Source organism: Mustela nigripes, chromosome 2 (assembly GCF_022355385.1).
Source record: "Mustela nigripes isolate SB6536 chromosome 2, MUSNIG.SB6536, whole genome shotgun sequence".
NCBI classification, from domain to species: domain Eukaryota; kingdom Metazoa; phylum Chordata; class Mammalia; order Carnivora; family Mustelidae; genus Mustela; species Mustela nigripes.
The window spans coordinates 135,667,502-135,677,231 of record NC_081558.1 but is presented as its reverse complement, the minus strand read 5'-3'; the positions used below and the strand labels follow the sequence as shown (position 1 = coordinate 135,677,231).

The 9,730-nt window shown below is 38.2% G+C and overlaps 1 pseudogene; it reads right to left on the bottom strand.

Annotated features, from left to right (window-relative positions):
- Positions 1 to 2,231: 2,231 nt before the first annotated feature.
- LOC132010536 (histone H3.3A-like) lies at positions 2,232 to 4,803 on the bottom strand (annotated as a pseudogene).
- Between the last annotated feature and the right edge of the window lie 4,927 nt (positions 4,804 to 9,730).

The window sequence follows — 9,730 nt, the reverse complement described above, 5'->3', positions numbered from 1 at the left end:
AGAAAATATGCAAAGCTACTTTAAATCTTGTTTTTCTAAATGGTGTTAAGCCTGTAATTGATACCAGTGGCTTCTTTTTTCTACTACAGTTATTATATTTCCTCTTCCTTCCTGTTAGAACCTCGGGTGGTTGGGGTTCTTTATCTGGTGGAGTAACCCACGCCTTCCTGAAGACTGACTTCTCAATTATCCTGCATTTTGTTTGGTTGCTGTAGTTTTTACATTAAGCTTTGCTGTTGTTCTTGGACATATGGAGAGACACTGTAAAGAATCTCCTGTGTTCCAGAAAGAGTTCTTTTTGCCCTCATTTGTAGCATCAGCCTAATTCTCCCTTGGTGATTGGGATCAATCACTCTAGCCAGAAGAGTAATCTTTTCTTTTCTTTTCTTTTCTTTTCTTTCTTTCTTTCTTTTTCCTGTTGTTGGTTTAGTGTCACAGACCTAAAATGGCCAATCTCATTTTCCAATTCAGTGAAACCATTGTTGTGCCCTCTGCTTGAAGCATTGCCTCCTTGTGAACTAAGACCTCCAAATTAGCAGAGCTCATGTTGCCAGGACAAGAAGCAACAATTTGGGGAGTGATTTATTAGTTATAGTAATAAGCGGATCCCTTCCCATGTGTAGGGTCCTAACTAGTTAAGTTATGAGTCTTCAGTAAATTACTTTACCTTTCAATAGCCAGTTTATTTTATGGGTATAAGCCCATTGCTGCACTTTGCTGCAGAATGAGTTCATTGGTCAGAAGCAACAATACAGAAAATGCTATGACTATGTATAACGTATTCTTTGGGTTTATGGATTGTAGTGCTCCACTGCCACCTTCCCATTTCAGCAGGACAGGCAAATCCATATTCAGAATAGATGTCTCTTGCAGTGATGATGAATTTATGCTCCATCCATTTTGGATGGAGTTTAGTGTAACCAACCTGCCACCTGGTAGTAGTCTGTACTCCTGGAAAATGGTGCCTTAACTCGTGGTCAAGGCTAATCTCAACTCTTAACAGATTAATCACACTTAGCCTTTTCATTTCTAGGGAAAGTCCATGTTGTTGAGCATATGCATAGCCCCCATAGTCACTTTGTTCATGGTCACAGTGAGAAAGCCCTGGGGTAACTGGGGAAAGAGAATGACTGGCATCATTTTGCCATCTGATTACCAAGAGCTTCCTCTATAGTGGATAAGTATGGGAATTCTTGTGGAACACAAATATCTTTCTCAGTTACTGGCATCATAGGAAGCCAAGGGTTGAGAGAGAGAAGGCAAAGCAGCTAGAGTTGTGTTAAAGTCTGAGTGACTTGTTAATACAGCTTGTTGAATAGAACACTATACTGCTAACCAATACCAGGGAAGGACTACAATTGCTTGGATAATAGCAAAGATCATCACAAATGCCAGCCACCAAAAATGGAACTCAAACAATTCTATCCCACTATATCTTAGCCATTGGAGTCACCAAGGAAGAACAACACTGTTATGGACTGGTTAGAACAGTGCTTTTCTTACATAGAGAAGGGACAGAGCAGGATTAGCTCTGGTAGTGTGCTTCTCATGGCGAGGGGCTTCCCTGGCAGCCAATGAGGGCGAGTGTCTTATATGCACCTCTATCATGCCTTAGCAGAAGGATTTCTTCCCCAACACCATGGAATCTGAAATACTGAAAGCTAGGGCCATGCCTTTGGGCTATTGATGCACACAATTTTTTTTTTTTTTTGTAAAGCTTAATATATTTTAGTAGCAAACTTACAGGAACAGCACAGAAGAGAGCAACATTAAAAACATGTACTTGGATATAGGACAACTCAGAAGACTGTAGTGAATGGGTGGATCCGCTGTATGATAAAAATGTTACAAACACCATTAGTTGCGGTCATAAGAAATGTACTTGTTTTTAAAAAAAATCCATATGCTGGCATTGTCCAGAAAAATTTAACAGGTTTATTTATAATTGTTATAAATTTGAACTGCTGAAATGTGTTCGCTGAAACATTTTGTCTTGCATTAATGTTTTATGTCCCTGCTTTTACATTAAAAATTCACACACAAATAAAAATGGAAAAACTGCCAATACCTGATTTCTGTCCCCAGTTTTTCCACTTGCAATCATATACTTAGCTACCTTTTGACTTCATGAGAAAAAAATATCTAACATTCAGAACTACCAATAAAAGGAAGAAGAGAAAATTTTTTTCTTTTTTTTTAAAGAATGAAATGTTTTCCATCATAGTGGATTCTTAAGCATGTCCTCCATATATGCAGTGTGCTAGCTGGATGTCTTTTGGCATAATTGTGACACATTTGACATGGATATGTTATAGGTTGGTGTCTTCAAAGAAGCCCACCAGATAGACCTCACTTGCCTCCTGAAAAGCACCAGTAGCTGCACTCTGGAAGTGTAGATCTGTTTTGAAGTCCTGAGAAATTTGTCACACCAGACACCGGAAAGGAAGTTTTTGGATCAGATGTTCCGTGGACTTCTGATAACATCTAATTTCACGGAGTGCCACAGTATCAGGCCTGTTAATGATGAGGTTTCTTCACCCCTCCAGCAAAGGGCGCACTCTTGCGAGCGGCTTTCATAGCCAGTTGCTTCCTTTTTGCCTTACCACAGGTCGGGTCGATTTGCGGCCTTTCTGCTTTATAGGAGCCACGGTACAGAAATCTCCATACGTAACCCCCTTCTCCTTTGGCTGGAGCTTGGCAAGCTAGAGGCGGTGTTGGCGTTGGCGAGCAACGATGGCGCAGTGCCGACTGCGAACATAATTCTTGATGCACACACTTAAGGAGAACAAACAAGCAGACATAGAGCCTAAAACAGGAAAAGATAATACCACACAAGGCAGTAAGCCCAGCGCAGGCTGCATGAGAGCTCTTTATGTTTTGAGAAGGGTATGTTCAAGACCTAAGGCCCATTCTAACTTGGCTACTAGGTAGAGGTCAAAAGACTGTGCTCATGAGACTGCCTTTCCAAGAACAACATTTTTATACCTTCCAAACTTGCTTCATTTTGGTTTATGATAGGTAGATTGCTACTGCACATGCTTAACCTATGACTAGATGGCACTCAGTTCATCATAGGAGGCTCAGGCCTCATGCTCACCTGCTGTCCTATGGTTAGGAGTTTTCAGTCTCTATCAGTGCCAAGTAGCAACCCAAAAGATTTTTCTCAAAAGGATAATAGTTATCTACAGAAAAGGGCATTTTTTTTTTTTTTAATAATCCTATTGGCTTGCATTGTGAGTCCCCTGTTGGTACTTGCCAGAGGTTCTAACCAACATCCCTATTTGCCTCAGAGATTTCAATTGTCATTGGATTTGCTTGGCTGGATAATAAAGTTCAAGTGGTAGAGAGGCTTGTACTGCATCTTGAACCTACTGCAGTGCTTTTTCCTGTTCTGGCCCCACTTGAAATTGGTAGACTTGTGTGTGGCTCTCTAGAGGAGAGCCACTAAAATGTGGTGGTATATGTTGCTTCCAAAATTAAAGAAAGGCCTCTCAATCATTGTGCCTTTTATTTGGTAGTAGGTGGTATGAAGTGCAAGAGCTTATTTTTAATCTTGGAGGAAATATCTCAACTTGTTCCAGACTGTTAAACCCCTAAAAACTTCACTGAGGTGGTGGTGTTGGGGTTCTGAAATTTTCCAGGGTTTATTGTCCATATGTCTTACTAAGACATTAAATACTTGCTCCTTCCTGCTCATTAGATCCCATCAGCATAATCTTGTCAGTGTAGTGTGAAGTTAGTGGGACATCGAGGCAAACAGGATCTTTATGTGTTTTATTATGGCACAGAGCAAGAAAATTTATTAGGTATTTCCTTTTCTTCCAGTGTGCAGACACTCTAGCAAATGACTATACATCTTTTGGGGAAGATTTGGAGGAATTTATAGCGAGAAATTATGGTCTCTTTTGAGGTAAATTTCATCACAAATTTAAATAGCTAGGAAATATAGTTTCCCTGAAGCAAGACTATGAGGGTATACTGTCTTCCCTTTGAAGTAAAACCATTTCTGATGGTCTTTGCAAATTATTATGGAAAGGCATTACATACCACGTGACAGACTATTTATTTTAGTAAAGATACTTCATCTAGGTCAGCAGCTACATTTATAGTCACTACTTGATTAAGACTGTGATAATCCACAGTCATTCTCCAAAATCTATCTGATTTCTGCACAGGCCACATTGGTGAATTAAATGGATGTGTGATAGGTACCACCATCACTTCTTTCAAGACTTTAATGGTGGCAATAATCTTTGAAATTCCCCCTGGGTTACTGTCTTGGTAGGGAGGGGAAGTTCCAATAATTTTAACCCCATAGACATACTTCCATTTGTCAAATGTGTCTATTCCAGTTATACATTTAGAAATTGAGGAATAACTGCAAGGTAGGTCCATGGATGAGATGGACCCAATGTAATTTGAAATTTATGTAAGAGTATACTCCATCTATCATATATGCACTATGAGCCCCACATATAGCTTATGGTGATGTTGTTGGTTTCTTAGAAATTAGTGTCATTTCAGAGCCAGTGTTTAGTAATTTTTGAAAGATTTGGATATTTCCTTTTTTCACTGTATAGACATTGTAGTAAATGGCCACAGTCTTTTGGGGAAAACTTGGGAGAATATTTATAGTGAGGGCCTCTTTTGAGGCAAATTGCATCACAAGCTTAAATAGGAAATATATAAGGATTAACATCTTTATCTGAAACTCAGTTTTATTGATTAATTTACCAATAGTGTGAACATTTCCTCCAAAATATACAGCTTGACTTTTCCAGTTGAAACTAAGGTCTGGGCCATTTCAAGGGCATAATCACTCAAACCCTGGTTCTTTGCAGACTTGCAGAATAATATTTATAATGACCGAGACCTGATATTAGAAACAATAAAATGAAAGCCAAAAGAATCATTCTCTTACAGACCAGAAAGCAGCTGATTATTATGACAAAGGTCTTTGCAGCCAGCAAAGGTCATCTTGTCACCTTTGTTCTAGCTGCAAATCCTTTTCAACGAGTTGCCTTTGGAAAGTTACTTAGGGCAATAGACCAAACATGTGCTTCCTGACTCTCTGAAAAGACGAAGCAGTAGTAAACCTAGATATTTTAAATATAAAAGCTGACCAATTTAAGGTGAGCAAAATTCTCCACAGTGTTGTAAATGACATACTGGATAAAGGGTTAGTATCCAAAATCCAAAAAAAATTATCAAATTTAGTGCCCCAAAAACAATCTAGGTAAGAAATGGGCAGAAGAAAAGATTTTTTTCAAGGGAGACATTCATATTGTTAACAGACACATGAAAAGATACTCAACTTGCTCATTATCAGGGAAATATAAATCAAAACCACAGTGAGGTATCACCTCACACATGTGAGGATGGCTAAAATTAACAACACAAGAAACAACAAGTGTTGGCAAGGATGCAGAGAAAAGGGAACCCTCTTACCCTATTGGTGGGAATGTAAACTGGTGCAGCCACTCTGGAGAATAGTGTGGAGGTTCCTCAAAAAAGTTAGAATAATTCCACTGGTAGGTATTTACACAAAGGGTACAAAAATACATATTTGAAGGGGTACATGCACTCTGATGTTTATAGAAGCATTATTCAATAGTAACCAAACTATGGAGAGAGCCCAAATGTCCATCAAATGACGAATGGATAAAGAAGATGCAATATATACAGGATGGAATATTACTCAGCCATCAAAAAGAATGAAATCTTCCCATTTGCAATGACATGGATGGAGCTAAGGTGTATTAAGCTAAGTGAAATAAGTCAGAGAAAGACTAGTTTAGTCAGAGAAAGACTAACTGAACTAAATCAGAGAAAGATAACATACGATCTCACTCATGTGGAATTTAAGAGAGAAAACAGAACATATGGGAAGGGTTTTGGAAAAGAGAGAGAAAGAAATAAACTGTAAGAGACTCCTAAAGATAGAGAAGAAACTGAGAGTTGATAGAGAGAGGTGGGTGGGGGGATGGGCTGGATGGGTGAAGGGTATTGAGGGCATTTGTTGTGATGAGCACTGGGTATTGTACGTAAGTGATGAATCTTTGAATTCTACTCCAGAAACAATACTGCATCATATGTTAACTAAGTAAAATTTTAGTTAAAAAAAGGAAAAAAGGTGACCAAGTGTGAGCAAGATGTTCTACAGTGTTTCCAAGTTATCAAAAAACTCAAATCCACACTTGATCCCTAAAGCCTAGTTGAAAACTGTATATTCATTTTTTCACCCCAGTGCCTATTTTATTGGTTCTGCAAATTACATCAACAGAGCTTGAGGGTCATCCTTCTCTATCTGATTGCATACTGTTACTGTTAATGAGCAAGGACATAAGAATATGGCTCAAAGTGGGTGAGAAGCAAAGAGCTTTGGAGAACCTACAAACTGGAAAACTTGACAAATAATTGACAGCTTAGCAAACTTTGCATGTGCTGTCCAGAAAAAGCTTGCTTCCCCAAGTACAGAGGCACAGCATTACTTTCCTGGGAGGAAAAGTGACTTTTGAAATTATGTGGTAGAAGCTTTCCCAGTTCAGATTGGACTGCCCGTTCAAGGGAATAACTTTTTACAAGTCTCATTTGGAATCTTTGTTGCTAAAGTTCATTTGTCTAAGTTCTCTTTTAAGAATATTCTCGTTTCTAGTTCTAGATATTTTAAAATCTCCTTTTCTCTGATTTAATAGTAGATGCTAATACTGATATTTCACCTGATTAAATCTTAGATTTGACTTGCTTTTTGAAACTGCTTTCATGTATTTAAAAATAGTAAATTGGTGATGTTACCAATGATGGTGATGTTTTTTTCCTTCCAGTCTTCATCTCTGACCACTGTCACCAATTACAAAATACGAAATGAACAAAAAACAAGACTAGGAGAGTGAATTCTATGACATACCTGACATACCATGTACAGGATGTCATACTTTAAAAATCCATTTACATTTTTAAGAGCCAGGATCACATTAGAATATTATGGGATATAGCTTTAGTAATCAGCTTCTATTGATTTTGAAAATGATAATCATTGAGACAATTTTTTATACCTAATTTTTTTCTTAATATTTTCCAGATAAATGTCTATATAATCTATATATAACTTTCAAATAATTCCATGTATTGGTGCATTCATTTCAAAATCACATATTCAATAGCTTTGGACCTATGCTCAATAATATTTGTCACATACAGTTCCATCTTAAGAAATTTCTTTCTTTTGGCTTAGTACTGTTAACAGTCATTTGACTTAGTACTGTTAACAGTCATTAGCAAGATCAACTTGCTACACACTTATAGAAATGCCTTAATATTCAGAATTTGAGGCATTGCAAAATGTCATTTACCTACTGAGGAGGAATCGGGATTTATTTTGGGGAAAAGAGAGAATCATCTTCAGGTGATAAATGGTAAAGCACTAATGGGAGGAGAGCCCAAGATACACATAGGCATTCATAGACAACCTTTTGGTTACATTGAATAGGTCTTGGTCTCTAAGTTCAAGCAAATGGAAACTTAAGTGAAGAAGGAACTGAACAGGTGAGCTGTTAGTTGGAGAACACTTTGACAAGTATCTTGATCTCTGAGGTAGAAAACAATAGATTTTGCACATGGTAGAATAGAACCAGTATAGATTCTCTAAGGGAATAAAACATTGGCTAGCTGTTAGAGGTACTTTCAATTAGGTTGAATCACATGAAATTAGTGATATTGGAAAATTTTTGTCATAATAAAATTCAGCCTACTGACTACTGTGTTTTGATATTAACAAAGCATTTTTTTTTTAAAGCTTTCCAAGAATGAGATGATGAACTCTAACCCAAGTTAGCTCCTTCAGCCCTAGTATATGGTTAATGGCTCAGTGTCACCTTAACTGGTGTGTCTTGCTGAGTGCTAATATAAAGGGCTCTAACTTTGGCTCCAACATGTCCAGTGTTTTCATCAGTGTCTTAGCTATAGCTAAACAAAACAGACTTATTAAATTTAGAGGGAGCATGAATTAAGAAGTATAACTAATGCTGAGTTTAGACCACAAATGACCTCAGCTAACTGAATCTCAAGACTGATTCAAAAATTAAGTAAATAGCAATGGAGAGAGTTTTTGAAATTGAGATTTATTTAATTCACTGGCTTTTATTGAATTCCTACCATGTACTAGACACTGTTCAGGTTCTGGCTTTACAGTGATGAACAATTCTGTTAGGGTCCTGCTAAAAAAAAAAAAAAGACCTAACTACCCCTCACCAAAATGGGAATGGAGAAGAAAGATCCTCAATACAGCAGGTTCTTGGGAAAAAATCTGGAAGCTTTGATCATTAGGACCTTCAATGTCACAAACTTTCTGAATGTGTTAGGAATTATACTAAAATGGTTAAGAAAAAGAACCTGTGAAATCTTAAGATCTGTTGTCATAAATGCAGTGTTCAGCCCTTTGGGAAGTTATTTGCCCATAGTTTTCTGGGCCTTTCAGACAACCACAAGGGTCATTCAGGGGTGGTGTGATGTGGGGTGGGGTGGATGGGAGGGATAGCATTATAAAAGGGATGCTGTTGACAAACTAGAGTGTACCTAGACAAGGGGAATTAGGACATCAGTGGATCTGGAAGTTATGTATTTTAAGAAATAACTGAAGGAACTATAGAAAAATACATACTAGTGGGAGACATGCTAATTGCCTTCAAATATTTGAAGAGCTGACAAGTAGACAGGAAAGGAGCTTATTCTTTGTTGCTTCACTTAGCAGAAATAGCATAAAGCAATGAAAATTTCAGGAAGAGAAATTTTTTATTTGGTATCATAATGACACTTCTCAGATAGAGAAGCTGTCCATTACTGGGACACATGGTGCTTGAGGTAGTGAGCTTTCTGTTTTGGAACTATTTAACCAGAGACTGGTTGATTTCTTAGCCAGGGGCAGTAAGACAGCATTCATGTTTTGAATAAGAGGTAGGAGGAGGTGTCTTGGTAGTGACACCTCCAAATTTAGGTTACCTCCAAATTTTTAGGACCCGTCTAACAGTTGGAGAGTCATTACAAATTAGGTAGAGAAATGCTAGGAAGGGGTGAGGAGTGGGCCATGAGACTATTCCAACTGGTTTTATGTCTATGACCATAACTGGGTGCAGGCAAGCCTCCAGTAGAAGAAGGTGAGATTTTATTCCAGTTACCAATCCTAGACTCTGAGGGTGGGGGTGGGGGTACTGGTTGGGACTGTTGGTTGCATATGTAGAAACCCCAACTTAGATTGCCTTAAACTAAAAAGATATTTACTGACTCATATAACTAAAAAGTCCAGGGGTTGATCTGACTTTAGGCATGACTTAATCCAGATGCTCCAACCATCTGTCTCCCTTCTTCCCTTCTTTTTGTTTTCCTCTGTGGGCTTACATCTGCCATCTAGAAGGGTACCTGAAAGGGTAGATATCTAACAAAGATTTGCTGAATGCATACATGAATGAACCTGCCTGCTTGGCAACCCCAGATAAAGGCCCCATAGCCAAAGTTCTAGATAGACTTAAGTTTGGCCGTCCTTACACATTTGTTTGACTTTAAACCAATTGCTAGTGACGGGGAGGGGGGACACACAGATTGATTGGGCCATTAGGCTGGACTGACTAGACCTGAGAGTTAGCAATATCTGGTTGCATTTTATTCTCTATCTTTTCTGTAGGCTCATTAAGGGGAAAGGGAAGGCCCTCTTACTTTTTTTTTTTTTTACATCCCC